The 19,969-nt window shown below is 41.7% G+C and overlaps 2 protein-coding genes across 2 annotated transcripts in view; both read left to right on the forward strand.

Annotated features, from left to right (window-relative positions):
• LOC127502714 (DNA polymerase zeta catalytic subunit-like) overlaps positions 1–19,969 on the forward strand; it is an 845,784-nt gene that overhangs the window by 355,862 nt on the left and 469,953 nt on the right. The window lies entirely within an intron of this gene.
• LOC127502738 (uncharacterized) overlaps positions 1–19,969 on the forward strand; it is a 237,575-nt gene that overhangs the window by 214,734 nt on the left and 2,872 nt on the right. The window lies entirely within an intron of this gene.

The following is a 19,969-nucleotide window of genomic DNA, read 5'->3' on the forward strand; positions in this document are numbered from 1 at the left end:
CACACTCAACATCAGAAATATAATCAAGTTTATGAGTCTTTTCTGGGATCTGATCAGTCACATTCTCTTTTGACTGGGAGGATACAAAACTTTCCCCATGGAAATCATCATCTGACATTGAAATGGCAGTCTGTGTCTGGTGCTCAGTAACACTTTGTTACAAATCTCACAAGCCTGTGCTTGAGAACTTTTCCTGTTTCTGGATATTAGACCAGGTTTTTGTCATACCCTACAAAGATTCCTTTTTCACATTGTACATCCAATTTCATGTGTCATGTTTGTATGCATAACATACTGAACTAAATGCCCTTATTTTAGAAAGATCAGGTATTCTCCCTGTCAGTGTGTAGCAGTATGGGGTGGGTTTTCCCCTTTATTTGTTTATCCCCTATTGGATATGAGTAATTGGGATAATAAGGGCTTGTGTATTTAAATACGTGAGCAGGAAGCATTAGAACGTAGGTGTTGTCATGCCCGCCCCTCATCCACTCTCAAGTGTCACTGTAGCTCAGGTAGGTGGCTGACGTTATGCTCAGTAGCACTCGATTTAGTGTTTATAGTTTGGTTTGTTCTTTTCTTTGAAGTTGTCACTGTAGCTGTTCCTGTCGAATCTCCTGGGAGTTGCGTTGAGCGCTCTATGAAAGCTTGTAGGTAGGACAGCTATTGCAATACGATGTTTGTGGTTTGATTTTGTTTAGTTGAATCATTGTTTTCTATTGTGTGTTTTTAGTGGAACATTTACTGTATGAAGGCCTTCTAACATCCTGATGTTCATTGATCCGTGGATTTGAGTATGTATGATTTAGTTTTTGTTTTATATTAATTGGATGAGTTTCTTTTTCATTGGTATGTTTTGTTTTGCAGCCTCCCACAGATCACGTGGTGAACGGCGGGTCACGCTGCTGTTTTTCCGAGCTTGGTTTATTGTCTTTGTAATTATATTAGGATTGTGTTTTCATTTTGTTATTTCTGCTTTGAGATCTTTGTTTGATCAGTTTGCACTGGGCCATTTAGGCTGAGCTGGTAGCGTGTCCTTTATCTCCACAACATTTACATTACTGTTTAATCTTGGGCTTATTGCCAGAGTGAGGTAGGACGCTGTACTCCATTATCAACTAATGTTGTCATTTAATGTATGGTTTTCTACTTTTTTCTTTTTTTTCTTATGTTGAAGGAGTGATTAATATTTGTACCGGACCCACCAATTTGTTCTCTTTTTCTCTAGTTTGAGCCAAGACTGAGTGTGCTGAGGGGGAGGCTAGTCACCTGGGTGGAGCACACGGTTGTGAGTTTGGAGCACCAGGTTGTGAGCACCTCTTACTATTGTTTGCTCTGCACACGTGTGCTAGTTTGTTCGTTTTCAGCTAGTTTAACACCCCTAAGGTAAGCTTTAGCCTTGTAGTTTTTTTTGGTAATTACCTTTTGTGTTATATATATCTTTTGGTGGGGAAGGTTCAATTTTTCTTTAGTCTTCAACATTGACTGTGGCTTGATTGGCCTTTGCATATAGATATCTGGAGAAATGTTCTTTTAATCCTGTGAGTTTTAACATTACTGTTATAATAAACTTGTTTGTGTGTATTTGATGACTATGATGATTCTGGGTTGATTTATTTTCTTCTTTTTTTGTTAATAAAAGTTTATTTTGTTAAATTGGACAACATGTTTCTTGTCTTTTCATTGTACCACCAAACCTGTGTCCTTTTTATCGTATTTCCTTGGGTGCAAATTCCAGGGTGGCAGTTGTTATTGGGGATGCACCGATACCATTTTTTAAGGACCGAGTACGAGTACCAATACTTTTTTTTCTAGTACTCGCTGATACTGATGCCTATACATTTATTAATTTCTCTCTCTGTCTTTTTTTTTTTTTTTTTTTTGATGTTGCAGTTTTCCAAGCACAACACAGTGAGACTAATGAATGTAGGACAGCTTCTTTATTATTTCTCTTATGAAAAAAGTAATAATTTTTATGTGCTTGTCACAAACTTAAAGAACAAAAATTTCAGTGTCCAATAACCTTCACAGGGCATAATTACCAATATATATAATTATTGTTATATAAAAAAGAAATTTACAAACAAATTACAAACAATACAACAAATACTATAGAGATACAAATTAAATAAACTTGTTTTTCAGATACAGTAGGTTTATTTACCATGTATACATTTATTTAACATATTTTGTTGTTTTATTAACATTAATGACAAATATAGGCTACGGTCCCTTTAAGACCGAATCCATGGATACTGACACATATCCTGTTTTCACCCAAATGTATTTATGTGAGATACTCCACACGATGGACATTTTGACAACTATGTGTGCATTTGACCATTCAGGCTCAAGGAGAACCGATCGCGCGCACTCTGAGAGATCTGGGATCGCGCGCGCGAGAGAGAGAGAGAGAGAGGGAGGGAGCGCTTCTGGTCTGTGTCATTCAGCGCGATTCCGCCTATCCCGCCTTCAGTAATCCATAATGAATTGTGATTGAAAGCATGCAGTTCGCAATGTGTATGTTGTCATCATTAATTTGAAGTATTTCCACACCCATGAGGCTGACATTGTTTCTGCTGCTGCCGTCGGTGTCTCTGTGCATGGAAAATTCTGTCGGTTACGTCACGTGAGGTATCGGCCTTTGGTATCGGGGGTATTTTTACGAGTACAAGTACATGAGCTTGGTATCGGTGCATCCCTAGTTGTTATTATCTGAATCTAACCAGAAAATACTGCCCTGGTCACAAGTGCATAGTATGGGGTTTGCTGTATTCTGCCATTGTAGCACATGTCGCGAATTACTGCAGCAGTCATTACAGCATAGGTCCACAACATCTTGGGTCAATTGATCTCTAGGAGCATTCATCTTGCCATCTCAAACAGGGTTCTCCAGTTTCTCTCAGCAGTTCCATTTTGATGAGGTGAATATGGTGCTAAGGACTCATGTCTAATACAATTCTTGCTTAGTAGTGACTAAACCTTTTGTCATTAATTCTGTGCCATTGTCTGACCTAAACACACTTTATGGTCACATAAGGGGCTGTGTCAGCAATGAACTTTTCAGTAGCTTTCACTCTTAGCTTTTAGAAAATACACAAACACTACACCTGAGTAGTCATCAGTAAATGCCAGAGCATACTTGAAACCATCTTTAGCTTCAGGGTCAATAGAACCAGCTAGATCTGTGTGCACTAGTTCAAGTGCCTTAGCTTGTGTATTATGAAGGACGAAACCTGCAATAACAATAAATAAATACATAAATAAATTTACGAAGAAATGTTAAAAAAACAAAAAAACATAAATAAATACATAAATAAATATACAAGGAAATGTAAAAAAAAAAAACAAAAAAAAAGTAACAAAAATGAATGTATTTATGCTTTTATAAAAATATATATTTAGTTACCACTTGAAGTACACTATGGGTTCAAATGTACTATAAGTAGTATCTAAATACATTTTTTAAATACCGAGATAGTATATTAAAAGCACATTTTAATTCATATTCCATGGTGTCTCAAAATAGTACAGTTGAGTACACTTAGATGTTCTTAAGATTATCTTAAGAAGTACTAAAGAAGAATTTTTTAGTATATTAAGTACAAAATTAGTGCACGAAAATAGAGCACTTTAAGTACATTATAGAAATGTACCTTTTTTCACCTGGGAGCACTCACTAGCTGCCAGGTACGCACACTGCTGGGGACTCGCCCTCAGAGAGGCCTGCTAAGGCCTACTATCTGAAGCAAATCTATGCACATCTACCAGAGAACCCACTATTGCTGGGGACTAGCTTCCAGGGCGGAGCGCTATGGCCAGCTGCCTGGTAACCAGTTCTATGTGGCTAAATACAGCACCCACACTTGTTGGGGCACGCCTTCAGAGAGGCCTGCTACTTATCCAATAGCGAGTCATTTCTAGCTGCTAAAAACCCAAAGCTCATAAGGAGGCCTACCAAGGCCAGCTACCTGATAGCAAGCCTCTGCTAGCTGTCACATACCCAAAGTGCTGGGGACTCGCTCACTGGGAGGCCTGCCGTGGCCAGCTACCCAGAGCGTGTCTTGTTGCTACAACATCACACTGACAGGGGCTCACCCACAGAGAGGCCTGCTAAGGCCTACTACCTGATGGCAATCATACTAGCTACCAGTAACCCATCTACTAGGGGCTGCTCACAGAGAGGCCTGCTAAGGCCAGCTACCTGACAGCATGTCTGCTGGCTGCTAAGAGCCCAACACGGTGGGGACTCACTCTGAAGGGAGGCCTGCTTCTAAGGCCAGCTACCTTATAGCAAGTCTAGTAACAGAGATAGACTGTTTAAACAGCACCTAAGCCTGGGACCTATCACATTGCCGACAAGCAGTGTACTCAGTGAAAGCACTTTTTACCCTTTAAGCAAGGGGAGTACAAACTTATGCCAACATGACCTGGAGGAGGCCCACCTGGGCCTACTACTCCAGACGAACATGGGCGTCAGCTCGTGGCAATGCTCGGGCTACAAGGGAGCGTACTAAATGACCAACCTGAAATGAAGGTCAAAATACTGCTCGACCTGAGCCACGATGGTGCAGGGCAGATAAAAACAGAGCTATTAGGTGAAGCACTCAGATAACACCTTGTTTTAACAAGGGAGTACTATCAGCAAGACCCTGAGAATGCTACAGGGTGGAGGCCTATCATAGAGACTCTATCATGACAGAAATGATATCTGCACTCAGCCCTAGGGGAATGGGGGCTTTTCATTGAAAAAGCCACCCATAATCGCTGCCTATTCTGCCTCTACACCAGCCTGCATTATGCCCCAATGCAGAAGGGAGTGGGCCTTGGCCAGATGAATCTCTATTGAGAGGAGGCCAGCACTAGGGATGCCAAAAAGAACCTACAGTCACATAATGAGGGGTCAAGGGCAGAAATGCTAAGCAGACCACCTCCACTATACCTAGCGCTTAGCCTAGGCCAGCTGTCAAGGCAGCCCTGGTAAGAGCTAGCCCAAAAGCATAGATCTACCTGGCGCTCCTCAGAGCAGCGGCCTCAACAGAACAACTCTCAAAGAAGAGAGGAGGTATAATCACTCAATCTGAAACCGCTAAGGTGGCTGAATCTACCATGAAAGCCTTAGCTATCCTAATTAGAATTAGGAGGAGTGACGCTAACCAGGTAACAATGTCAGGCGGCCCCGTGGGCCAACCCTAGACATTTAATCTATCTGAAGTCAAAGCGCTCGTCTCTTTGTACAACAACTCTCCAAACCTTGTAGGAGAGGAGACAAACTACTCTACCCTGAGGTGGCTATCAAGGCGGCCTGACGAGGGCCAGCCTACAACAGAGCGATGGCCTCAAAACCACTCCAGCTTACTCAATACTAATAAAAGAGCTGCAAAAGAGCGGTGGTCTCACCAGAGAAACTACAATAAGCAAAACCAGCACACTCACCTAAGAAGACCCAAATGGCACTTCTCTGTTCTAAAAATCGTTTTAGCCAACCTACAGGGAACTTCAGGGCCCTAATGTTACAAAGTAGATTAAATAAAAATTCCTTTCTATTTTTAGATGAATCCCACACACACCCTACACAGGGAACAGCAGTCTACAAAGAAATACATTAGTATTTTAATAGTTTAACAAAGACCTGGAACAGTTCAACCTGTGGCCACAGGGTGGCGTCCTACTCCTCCACAGAGGGGGTGGCCCTCTGGTCAGGACCAGCCAGGCCGAGTCTGTCTAGTTGAGGACTCAGGCCTCAGCGGTATGCTTTTTTTTTTTTTTTTTAATGCCGCTGAGCGCGCCTTCGCCTTTCCGACCTTCCTTGGCCCTTGTCTTTCTCACCGATGTCGGCCAGGTTCAGCCATAGATGCCTCTCCGTGGTCACCATTGCCGCCATTCATCGACTGATCAGAGAGCAAGATAAGTAGTGAGGCGCAGCTCCTTGACCGCTTCAGGGGAGAGACCCTGCCCCTGGTCTTAGTCCCTCAGCAAGTCAGTCTGGAACGCCTGCAACACAGCCATCGTGTGCAGAGCAGCCCCAGCCTGGCCCGCAGGGTGGCTGAGAGGATTCAGTAAACTCACCCTCTCTATCCTCCTGAGCCATCTCCTGCTCAGCTGGAAAAGCACTCGCTGCTGGACCTGAGGATGCAGATGACAGTGCATCCTCTCCCAGCAGATCATTCTCTTGAGCCGCCGAATCATGTGAGAGGACCACACCTCTCTCAAACTGTTCAGCAAGCTCCATCTGAGAGCTCCATGATCTGAGTTTCCACTCTGCCTTGGCACGAGCGGGACCTGAACCACCAAGCCCAGATGCTGAGCTCTCTTCCCTCAAGAAGAGAGCCAGGCGAGAGCAGAGGATTTTCAAAGGAACACGCTCCCAATTCACACAGGCACCTCCCTCAAAAGCTTCCCGTACGTGCTCTTCCCCCAAACAGAGAACGCACAGTTCGTGTTTGTCATCTAGTGTCAGATATCTAGGACATGGATCCACACACTTAGTAAACCTTCGTCTGGTTTTCTCTGTGCATTTCATTTTGCCAGCGATAGCGGTCACACATAACAGTCCCTGAAGACAAAAAGAGGATGACATGTTATCTAGGCACCCCTTATATACTTTCAGGTCACACCGTTATGATGTCATGGACTGTCGCCGGTCAATCTGATATTGCCGTGATTTGATAAGCATTTCAGACACCGGTTCATGTGGAGGTGTTCCCCTAGCATTTCGACGCAGCGCGAGTTCCCTTCCAAAAGGGAACAATGAAAGGGAAAAGCTTGGGTTGCTGAATATTAGATCCCTTTCTTCAAAAGCACTTATTGTAAATGATATTATCACAGACAATAATCTAGATGTGCTGTGTTTGACAAAAACCTGGCTAAAACTAGATGATTACATTATTTTAAATGAGTCTAGCCCTCAAGGTTATGATTAATCGACACAATCCTCGTCAGAAAGGCAAAGGGGGAGGTGTTGCCGTAATTTATAGTAATATCTTCAGTATTACTCAAAAGTCTTTCAAATATAATTCCCTCGAAGTGATGGTGCTTTATGTAACGTTATGTAAGTTGACATTTGTGCTGGCTACTGTATGCAGGCCACCAGGGCACCATACAGACTTCATCAAAGAATTTGCTGATTTTCTATTGGAGTTAGTACTAGCTGCGGATAAAGTCCTTGTTGTTGGTGATTTTAATATCCATGTAGATAATGAAAACGACACATTGGGTTTGGCATTTACAGACATTCTAAACTCTATTGGAGTTAGACAACACGTGTCAGGAACCACTCATTGTCGTAATCATACTTTAGATCTAATATTGTCACGTGGAATCAATATTGATGCCGTTGAAATTCTGCAGCAGAGTGATGACATCTCAGATCATTATCTAGTCTTGTGTATACTACATTTAGCCAAGGCTGCTAAACTGCCTCCCTGCCACAAATATGGTAGAACCATCACTTCTACCATTAAAGATTGCTTTATAAATAATCTTCCTGATCACTATCATACCAGATAGCTTCGAAGACCTCGATGTTGCAACAGAAACTATTGACTCTCTCTTTTCCAGCACATTAGACTCAGCTGCTCCTTTGCGCTTAAAAAAGATTAAGGGAATTAGTCCAACGCTGTGGTACAACGAGCACACTCGGGCCCTTAAGAGAGCAACCAGAAAAATGGAGCGCAGCTGGAAGAAAAAAACAAAACTAGAGGTTTTTTGCATTTCGTGGAGAGAGAGAATGATTGAGTACAGAAAGGCCTTAAAAACTGCTAGATCAAGAAACAAGAAATAAAGCTTCAACATCTGATGTTTCCAAACAGCACAGCAGTAATAACTTTATTAACTTTTTTACTTTTAAAATTATAACCGTGCAACCGTCTACTACAGTATCGCGTCAGACAGTGCATTGTAGTATCCCTGAGGAAAAAAATCACTGCTTTAGGAGAGGAAGAATTGTCTAAACTTGTTAAATCATCAAAATCAACAACATGTATGTTAGACCCTATACCGACTAAGCTGTTGAAAGAGATGCTTCCAGAGGTCATAGATCCTCTTCTTAATATCGTTAATTCATCTTTATCATTACGTACCAAAAACTTTTAAGCTGGCTATTATTAAACCTCTCATTAAAAAAAACACAACTTGATCCTAGAGAATTAGTCAATTACAGGCCGATCTCAAATCTTCCTTTTCTGTCAAAAATTCTAGAAAAGGCAGTATCATCACAACTATGTTCCTTTTTAGAAAGAAATGGTATCTGTAAGGATTTCCAGTCAGGATTTAGACCATACCATAGTACTGAGACTGCTCTCATTAGAGTTACAAATGATCTTCTCTTATCATCAGATCGTGGTTCTATCTCTCTATTAGTGTTGCTGGATCTTAGTGCTGTATTTGACACTATCGATCACAACATTCTTTTAAATAGACTCAAAAATTATGTTGGCATTAGTGGAATTGCATTGTCATGGTTCAAATCATACTTATCTGACCGTTATCAGTTTGTAGTAGTAAACGAAGAGATGTCATATCGATCACAAGTTCAATATGGAGTACCGCAAGGCTCAGTACTAGGACCGTTGCTTTTCACCCTGTACATGCTACCCTTGGGAGATATCATTAGGAAGCATGGCGTTAGTTTTCACTGTTACGCTGATGATACTCAGCTCTATATTTCTTCGCGGCCTGACGAAACTTACCAATTCACAAAGTTAACGGAATGCATAGCTGATATAAAAAATTGGATAACCAGTAATTTCCTACTACTAAATTCAGAAAAAACAGAGATTCTAATTTTTGGACCAAAAACTTCTTCACGTAATAACCTAGAATACTGTCTAACACTTGATGGCTGCTCTGTTAAGTCTTCGTCGTCAGTTAGGAACCTGGGTGTGCTCTTTGATACCAATCTTTCATTTGAAAGCCATGTTTCTAGCATCTGTAAAACCGCATTCTTCCATCTTAAAAATATATCTAAACTACGACATATGCTCTCAATGACAAATGCAGAACAGTTAGTTCATGCGTTCATGACCTCAAGGCTAGATTACTGTAACGCTCTCCTGGGTGGTTGCCCTGCTCGCTTGATAAATAAACTACAGCTCGTATAAAATGCAGCAGCTAGAGTTCTTACTAGAACTAGGAAGTATGACCATATTAGCCCGGTTCTGTCAACACTGCATTGGCTTCCTGTTAAACATGGTATAGATTTTAAAATCTTGCTAATTACTTACAAAGCACTAAATGGTTTAGTTCCCCAGTACCTGACCGAGCTCTTAACACATCATAGTCCTTCACATCTATTGCGATCTCAAAATTCAGGCCAGTTGATAATACCTAGAATAACAAAATCAACCACAGGCGGTAGATCCTTCTCCTATTTGGCACCTAAACTCTGGAACAATCTTCCTAGCATTGTTCGGGAAGCAGATACACTCTGTCAGTTTAAATCTAGACTTTAACCTGGCATACACATAACACATTATCAATTTATGTTTTCAAATCCGTTAAAGGATTGTTAGGCTGCATAAATTAGGTCAGCCGGAACTGGGAACACTTCCTATATCACCAGATGTACTCGTTACATCAGAAGAAGAACGGCATCTACGCTAATATTAGTCTCTCTGTTTATCCCGAGGTTTACCGTAGTCAGCCAGATCTGGGCCATATCCAGGTGAGATCGAGGATCTGCGCCTTGACACGACCACAAAGCAGCCCTGAAGTGTCAGCAGAGATTGAGTCAACTAGATCATCCACTGTGAAGGCCTCATCGACACGACAGCCAGTGGCACAGTTCCTCAACAAACCGTCCATACTGGCGTGATGAATATGATCCTCAACTGGATGGAACTGGAATAAATATTTTGACTGTTGCGATCCCAATCGGACTTATGATGCCTGAATCATAATAAAGCACTGTTCGCTGTTGGCCAGAGGAGAACTGGCCCCCCGACTGAGCCTGGTTTCTCCCAAGGTTTTTTTCTCCATTTTAACACCTGTTTGCCACCTGATGTCACCTCTTGGAGTTTGGGTTCCTTGCCGCTGTCGCCTTTGGCTTGCTTAGGTGGGGACAGTGTTTTGATCTGCCTGCACTGACACCATTGTATGCGAACTGAACTGAGCTGGATGATGACATCACTGTTCACTCCAGTGCTGATATAGATAAATTAACTAAATTCAATTAATCACTATTGATTCTTACAACCGAATGAATTAATACTGAATTTACTTAAGATGGACAATGATACCATTTTCTTTAAGAGCTGCTGTGCAGCCAAAATTATATACCAGTTATCACTGTAAAGCTGCTTTGACACAATCTACATTGTAAAAAGCACTAAATAAATAAAGGTAACTTGACTTGACTTGACTCAGCCAGCTGCTCTCGAATGGCTCTCACGGTACTTTGAACCATACGTCACAGTCACATGGCGTCGGCGCTGTCTCAAGTCAGACAAAATTTCTTACCGGCATGCACTGCTTTCAAGTCAGCCACCGATCAGTCTGTGCAGCACTGCATGAAGTCAAACAAGTCTGTCAGATGATTTTTCTAACCAGAATGCATTGCATTGTCCGGCGGCAGCCGATCTTTGCTGCACCGCATTAAGTCGAACAAGCCTATTAATTTTTTTTTCTCTAACACGTATTGCAACACGCTACTCAACACTGCACAGTGCAGTGTGTCGGCGACTGCACAATTATGAGGTGTGATTAGGTTTGCTCGAGATGCATTGGCGCTGCGCAGACCGGTTAGCGTATGACATCTAAGTACCGCGAGAGCGATCGGAGAGCATACAACTCTTTATGCTTTTGAATCGCTCTCGCTGTATTTTGCTGTCATACGCCGATCGGACTGCGCAGCACCAATGCATCTCCAACAAGCCTTACTTACTTTGCTAACTAAGCAATCAGTCATGTCAATCCTTCCCTTCCCTTGTGAAAAAAAAGTGCACTTTAGTATACTTTTATAAAGTGTACTTATTGCACAAATAATATACTTTAAAAAAATTGTGAATTACATGTAATGTTTTCATCGCTTAAGTGCATTCTATTTGTAATTAATTTTAAATGTATCACAGATTAAGTTAATATTAAATGCAATAAGTTGAACTTTTGAATGATTTTTTTGAACCACTTAAGTGGGACTTTAATACAACTTTATGATAACCTTCGTAATTGCTTCTAGTATCTTTAAAATATAGTTGCATTATCATTTTCTTCCTCACATACAAAGGTAGCTAAACCTAAACCTGCCCATCACAATACTTTCTGCATTTTTACATTTTCAGAAAAAATCATTCTGTATGATCTATAAGATGATAAATAAGATAACACCCATGAATTAATACAAACAAAATGTAAAGAAAAGAAAAGATTCAAAACTTAGGGTAACACTTTACAATAACTTTTTATTAGTTAACTACTTTAGTTAACATGAACTATGAATGAAAAATACTTTTAAGCATTTATAAGTCCTAGTTAATATTAATTTTAACATTTACTTATGCATTATTAAAATCAAAAGTTGCATATGTTAATAGATAATGCACTGTAAACTAACATGAACAATGACTATACATTTTATAACTTGAAAAAAAACTATATTTTTATACAAAGATTAATAAATACTGTAAAAAAGTTAATGCACATAGTTAGATCATGTTGTCTAATATATTAATTGATGTTAACAAATGAGACCTTATTGTAAAGTGTTACCGAACCTTGTTACTTATAAGCTCTGAATCCTTTATTAGCACAAACATTAAACAGGACCAAAAGGTTTCTTCTAAAATCTTACTCCAGCATTACAGTGAATGTAATTTTGAAAAGAAAAACAAAACAAAACAAAAAAAAACTTGACGAATTCCAAAGGCACAAAAACAAGAAAAGCAAAATTGTCTGTCACCAACTTTTTTGAAGTTGTAGGAAAAAGTGCTGTTTATGTCAATGTCCCAGAAGCTCTCCATCGGCAGAAAACGTCTCAGGTTATGACTATAACCATAGTTCCCTGAGAGAGGGAACGAGACACTGCGTCCCGAAGGGGGCGCTATGGGAACGCCGTTAGCTTGAACGCGTCTGATGCACGTGTGTCAACTAGTCCAATGGCGAAAGTGAACGTCACCGGCGGGTGACGTCACGACCAGGAAAGGATAAATACACATCCGGAAAGACCGGCTTCAGCTTAAATTGCCGAAGCAAATTGATCACAGGGATGCAGGGAGTATGGCAACGCAACACAGTGTCTCGTTCCCTCTCTCAGCTGCAGATAAGCCTTCCAACACAAAGGCCAACTCCCAAGCAGGAACCCTAGTGCATGTTGCAGGCCTCAGCCTCAGAGTGCCACAAAGGAAACGATACCTCAAAGGGTTATACCCCACAATTGTACAATCCACAGGGACATGGTATGCAGAAATAGCTGATACGTAGACCTTTAGGGTGGACGAGGATAGCCCTGATGAAAAACGACTTTGAACTCTAGTACTGTACCAATTGGGCAGTTAACTGGATCTAGCTGTCGCACATCACACCAAGTGAAAAGTTTCCACGTCAGGGCCTATAGTTTCCTTGTGACTGGAGTTCTGGAGTAAAGTATGGTCTCCACAACCTCAGTTGAGAGACCAGAAACTATGAGTTGGGCCCCCTCAGGAGCCAAACCCACAGGTTCAATATTTCTGGGCAGGGTGAAAAATCAAGCCCTGTGCCTGAGATAGAAGGTCTCTCCTGATCGGAATCTCAGAGGGAGAGCCGTCAAGGAGAGACACAAGGTCCAAGAACCATATCCGACTTGGCCAGTAAGGCGCTACTAGCAGTAGACTTATCCCTTCCAGGCGAATTTTGTCCAGAACTCCTGGGAGCAGAACAACTGGGGGAAAAACGTACAGACGTAGCCTCGGCCATGTCTATACCATGGCATCCAGTCCAAGAGGAGCTGGATGCGTGAGGGATAACCACAGTGGACAGTGCGTCGTATCCTGAGACGCGAAAGATCCACTTCCATGTGGCTATAAATCTCCCATATGAGCTTCACCACTTTGAGGTGAAGTCTCCATACCCCTGGCCTCAGCCCCTGTCTCGACAGGATGCCTGCTCCTATATTCTAGGTCCCTGGAATAAGATTGTTCTCGAGGAGAGCATCTTCCCTAGGGACCACAGGAGGATCTGGTGCGCCAGTTTGCATAGTGTGCGCGAACGCAGACCCCCCTGTCGATTTATATAAGAGACCATTGATGTATTGTCTGTCCAGACAGCACGATGACCTCTCAGGTCTGGGAGGAAGAACTTCAACGCATTGAAGACCGCCATCATCTCCAGGCAATTTATGCGGCACGAAAGATGATGACTCCTCCACAGCCCTCGAGCTGAGCGGCCTTCCATTACCGCTCCCCAGCCTGTGAGAGAAACGTCTATCATGAGAGTGACTCAATGACATTGAGCTCCTAACACAGGGCCCTGGGACAGGAACCAACTTTTCTTCCATATAACCAAGGCGCGGAGACACCGCCGCGTGACCTGATCATACAAAGTGGGTTCCCCTCTGGGAAAACCCTTGGTCCTGAGCTACCACTGTAAGGGTGTACATGTACAGCAGGCCAAAAGGTATCACCGTTGGATGCAGCTGCCATCAGACCCAACAGTTTTAGAAAACTGTTTTACAGTGAGTGACTGGCCTAGTTATATCTCCTGTGTGACTGAAAAGATTGCAGCAATACGAGTGGGCGACAGAACGGCCCGCAGCGTCACTGAATCAATACCACGCCCAGGAAGGTGGTGCTCTGTAATGGAAAAAGCACACTCCTCTTGGCGTTCAGCAACAACCCCAATTTTTATATAAGCAAGAACGACATCTCGATGTCGAACTGACCATCTGTTCCGACTGCGCTAATATTAGCCAATCATCTAATCAGTTCAGAATGCGTATGCCCTGCAGCCTGAGCGAGGCCAGAGCTGCATCTACACATTTCATGAATGTGTGAGGTGATAGAGCTAGACCGAATGGAAGAACCTAATATTGGTATACTTTGCCCCTGAAAGCAAACCTGAGGAACTTCCTATGCTGTGGAAGGATGGAGACATGGAAGTATGCATCCTTTAGAACTATCATGACAAACCAGTCCTCAGATCTGGTTTAGCGTCAACATTTTGAACCTAAGTCTCCTGACTGAATGATTCAAATGATTAAGATCTAATATAGGACGCCTCCATCCTCTTTTGGAACAAAATAGTAACCCTAACTCTCTGCTGGGAGGAGGAACCCATTTTATAGCTCCTTTCGCAAAAGAGTTTACTTTCTGTTCCATTACCAGAGCCTGCCCATTGAGATAAATTTGGCAGAAGCCTCAACTCTGCCAGAAAATCCACCAAAGGGAACCAGCCTCTCAAGGCTGGTCTCTGGTATACCTAGAGCAGCCACTTTGGTGAACTGAAACACACTGGCAGGAAACAACCAATTCGACTGCTTTTCGACCCTCCTTAGAGGGTGCGAACCTGATGCAGCGTCGTGTGAACGCTGAATCATAGCTTGCTGGAAACCGCTGCGCCCTGAAGCACCAAGGGTGCCAGGGTTGGCAGAACGGCCCCCTAAGAACAATGAAGTAGGGCGGGCACCGTATACTGAGGTGTACACCGCTCTATCCCATGTGGGGCTGCCCTTAGATTTCATTCAGAGGGTGCGAGCCTGACGCAACGTCGTGTGAGCGCTAAATCAGAAGCTTGCTGGAAACCGCTGCGCCCCAAAGCACCAAGAGTGATGGGGTTGGCAGAACAGTCCTCTGAGGGCAACGAAGTGGCACGGGCACCGTATACTGAGGTGTACACCGCTCCACCCCGCAGGGGGCTGCCCTAAGAAGCCTAACACCACTGGCGTCAGGATCTACATGAAAGGCTGAATTAATACATGAATCTAACTACTTAAAGTCAGATAAATGTGTATTATTTTAATTCCGCGAAATTAAATGCAGCAAAAGATCTATCAGACAAGTTAATACAGTCTGAAAGAAATGCTAAATATAGCATGTATATATATAGGCATATAGGCCATACACACACACACACATCAAAATTCATTTAATCTCTCAAAAATAAATGCAGCCACATATCAACCAGACAGGTAAAAACGGTCTGGATGAAAGGCTAAAATAAAGAGTTATTAGTGCAGACATATAGCTTTTAAAAACCAGGCAATATTTCATTTAATTCCTCAAATTAAATGCATCCATGAACCACCAGACAAGTGTACACAGTCTGAATGATATGTTGAATATTTATAACTGCCGTCTGCACACCCTAATCTGCACGTTGCCTCGGCAAACACAAGATCAGAGCCACTAGAATCTTAATTGCAGTTTGCAGACCCGAAATCAACGCGTCGCCTCTGCAAATGCGAGATCCAAGCCATAGATTCTTTATTGCTTAAGACTTTATTCCCTCGAGAAAAAAGCCAAGAGGAGCAGAGCTGAAAGTCTCGATAGTGCATCACATTGGGAAATTTATGAATGAACACTGTTAGATCCCAATACAAGAGCTGACGTGCATCCTCTGCTTTCAAACAACCAACACATGAATCGCGTGTATCCCCACTCGTATAGTAGCGAGGGCAGGGAAGCACACACGACTCAAGTTGCTATTTGCTCGCCAATAAACTCCTGTCTAGAATATATATATTGCTTAAGGACAAACAACAACAAATAGACAGAGACAGTTACACACAGAGCGCTTTGCTGAGGCACAAAAGCTGAAGCCGGCCTTTCCGGATGTGTATTTATCCTTTCCTGTTCGTGATGTCACCCGCTGGTGACATTCACTCTCGCCATTGGACTAGTTGAGACACGTGCAGACGCGTTCACGCTGACGGCGTTCCCATAGTGCCCCCTTCGGGACGCAGTACGAGTTCCCTCGAAAGGGAACCTCAAATATCCACGAAGCTGTGCACCATCTCTACACAGTATGCATAAATGGACATGTTCCAAAGAGGCAGGAAAGTAAAAAAAAATACCTTGAGGAAAAAAAAAAAACAGAAGGAAAACAATTGTTTGTGAACAGAGTCAGTCCATTATTATAAGTGGCTCAATTGAATGAAAGCAATAGATAAAAATATATAGTTGCACTCCAAAGTTTATATACACCTTTGTAGGTTTGAAAATAATCAAAAATGAACAAAGACATTTGCTGTCCTTTTCCACCCCCCTCCTAGACCCATTTGGTATTCCTAAAGGCAAAGAGTTGCTGATAGTGATCAAAGCCTGCGGCCAAGATGTGTACTGTGTACTGATCATCTCCTCCACTTTAATACCAGTTACAGTGTGAAATAAATATGAATGAACATCTGAAGGTATGTTACAGTACAAGATACAGTACAACTTAACGAAATCCATAACATGTCACATTTAATCGCTCAATCAGTGTTTCAACCACGGAAAGACGTCAATAAAACAGCTTGTGGGCGCTGCTGAGGTGCGCATGGAGTAGACGTGTTTCATCGAGCTCCTCCACACCAAGTTTTTAAATGAGTGAAACTAGACACCGTCTTTATTTTTATTTCATATGCATGTGTTGTGAACTTCTATTTAGTTTGTATCTCTCAATTAGTCAGCACCTTGATGCGCGAAAATGCCTTTAAAATCAGGAAAAGCCTTGAAAAGTTCTGGCCCTCAGCCAGCTAGTTGTGACGAAGCTAATCCCGCCATTAGTCAAGCTTCTGCCGACGATGATACAAAGATGTGGGAAAAGATATCAAACAGGATTCTTGCAACCATAAATGAAAGATTTGACAAGTTCGAGGAAGACTTTAGGTCTCTACAGACATCGGTACGGGATTTTGCGGAGAGTGGAGACTGTTGAGGGTCAAACATGGGACCACGAGGGCCGTTTATGCTCTCTCGAAGCGACTTTGACTGATTTGCAGAAGACCAATAAAGCTCTTAGAGCGAAGGTCAACGACTTAGAAGGGCGATCTCGACGCAACAATATAAAAATAATTGGTATCCCTGAGGGAGAGGAGAAAGGGAGACCGACCGAGTTTGTTGCAGCGTTGATTCCAAAACTACTGGGGGAGACTCACTTTCAAGGACCACTGGTCATTGACCGTGCTCACCGTGCACTCAAGCCAAGGCCATCAGATGGGGAGAGGCCCCGCATCATTATTGCACGAGTGCATTTCTTTTAGGAAAAGCAATTAATTCTTCGACTTCGCCGAGATCGCACCCTGGAATACAACGGACACAAGGTTTATATCTTTCCTGACTACACTGCAGAAGTTATGGAACAGCGAAGGGCGTTCAGCGACGTGATGCGCGAGCTGAGAGAGCTAAAGGTGACACACAGTCTCCGCTTTCCTGCGCATCTCCGTGTTCAGCACAACGGACAGTTCAAGACCTTCTCTGACCCTGCAGAGGCTGCGAAATTTGTGGAGACCAGGCTGAGACAGGAGTAGAGACATATGCGCAACACTGGTATTACTCTTAAAATACTTTATACTGCCTGTTGATACGTCATAGTTTTTATTTTCATTAAGAGTGTTTACAAACTGTATCTTTATGGACAGCGTTATTGTTAATAGTTCTAGACTGAAATGTTCTCGGGTCGAATAGGGGACAAAGTGCTTCATTTCGGGGAAGCCAGATGTGGGAGGGGGTGGGTCGATTTTGTTCTAAGTTCAAAAGAGTTCTACATGTTTCTGTCTTATGTGATTTTTTTTTTTTCCTGGACTGCTTCATTTCAATGTCCCAATCTTTAATTGTAGAGTTTGAAGACTAACATTAAGGGAGAAGCTATCACATTGGCTTCTTGGAATGTAAGAGGGCTTGGCCATGTAATTAAAAGAAGTAAAGTGTTTGCACATTTGAAATCACTCAAGGCTGATGTAATATTTCTCCAGGAAACCCACCTTAGTGTAACTCATCAATGCAGACTCAGGACTAACTGGATATCTCAGGTTTACCAGGCCCCATTCAATGCCAAAGCTAGAGGTGTAGCTATTCTTTTTCGTGACTTTCATCCATGGTTGCTGATCCTCAGGGTAGATATATAATGGTATCTGGGCATATTAATTCTCTCCCAATAACTTTGCTTAATATATATGGCCCCAATTTTGATGACTCTGATTGTTTTCGCAAAATCTTTAGTGTAATTCCTGATGCAAACTATTCAAATGTAATAGTAGGTGGAGATTTCAACTGTTACTTAGATCCTTATATGGATAGACTATCGTCAAAACCACCACCTACAATTACCTCCATACAAACATTTAACAGCTTAATCAAATCTAAAAATATGGTTGACATTTGGAGGTTTCAGCATCCGACAGATAGGGATTATTCCTTTTACTCTCATGTTCACAAATCATACACTAGAATTGACTACTTTTTGGTAACATCTGAATTGGTTTCCAATATTAGTAATACTAAATATCATAATATATTAATATCTGATCATATAGCCCAGTTACGTTCCAAATTGAAAGTGTTTTGCCAAAACGAAATTACTCGTGGCGTTTCAACCCAATGCTAATCAAAGATTCAACTTTTATTTCATATTTAACTGGAAAAATGGATGAGTTTTTTGCGACTAACGACAATGGAGAGGTTTCAGATTCAATTTTGTGGGATACTTTTAAAGTCGTAATGCGAGGCCATATCATATCATTTGAGTCGTCTAAAAAACGGGCTTTAAATAGTAGGCTTCGGAAAATAGAGGAAACATTGTCAGTACTCGAACAAACATATAGAGTGTCACTCTCAAAGTCTGATTATAATAAAATCTTAAAATTAAAGTATGAGTATAATTCTATCCTAAATGGCCAAATAAGTAACCTTCTCCTCAAACTCAAGCAGAAGAATTTTGAGTTAGGGGATAAACCTGGAAGGTTGCTTGCAAGGCAATTGAGGGGATAACAAGCTAAGAACAGGCATTTTAATAACTAATCCTAATGAGATAAATTAATGTTTCAGGGAATTTTATTCTGAATTATATACTTCTAAAATTACAGATTCGGACCACAATTATGATAGTTTTTTTTCTAAATGAAGTCTTCCGAAACTTAGTGAATCCTCTAGGTCTGACCTAGAATCTGAACTCTCAATTGAAGATTTATTAAAGGCAATTCATGCTTTTCCATCTGGGAAAGCTGCAGGCCCGGATGGGTTTGGCTGTGAATTTTTTAAAGCTTTTAGTAAGAGGCTGGCCCCTTATATGCTGAGAATGCTACAGGATTCAATTCAAAGGAAAAAACTTCCTGATTCTTTGTATGAAGCAAATATTTGTGTAGTTCTGAAAAAAGGAAAACCTGAGACAGATCCAGCCAATTACTAGACCCATTGCCCTCTTAAATTTTGAACAAAAAGTTTTGACTAAAATATTGGCTTCCAGATTAGCACAACACATCTCAACGATTATCCATCCTGACCAAACTGGGTTTATTCCAGGAAGGTTTTCATTCTGTAATGTCCGCCTACTTCTTAATATTTTATATGCAGATCGTCAGTTAGCCAACAATTCTGCAGCCATTATTTCACTAGACGCCCAAAAAGCCTTCGATCAGATTGAGTGGCCATATATGTTTGAGGTTTTGAAACATTTTTTGGATTTGGCAACAAATTTATCAACCGGATCAAAATTGTTTACTCCCATCCGTCCTCATCTGTTTTGACCAATGGTATTAGATCCAGCTCTTTTGAACTGAACCGGGGTGTGCGACAAGGTGATCCTCTATCACCTCTACTTTTTAACATTGCACTCGAGCCATTAGCTGTAGGAATTAGAACCCATCCATATATCCATGGTATTTCACTGGGCAATGCTGAAAGTCTGTTAAGTTTATATGCAGATGATCTTTTACTGTGTGTCACAGATCCTGTGGTTTCTGTCCCGAAAATTTTAGATTACATTGACACTTTTAGTAAACTTTCAGGATACTCAATAAATTGGAGTGAAAAAAAAGTGAATTTATGCCCCTAACGAATAACTTAAGTGATACCTTTTTGAGCAG

This window comes from Ctenopharyngodon idella, chromosome 20 (assembly GCF_019924925.1).
Source record: "Ctenopharyngodon idella isolate HZGC_01 chromosome 20, HZGC01, whole genome shotgun sequence".
NCBI lineage: Eukaryota > Metazoa > Chordata > Actinopteri > Cypriniformes > Xenocyprididae > Ctenopharyngodon > Ctenopharyngodon idella.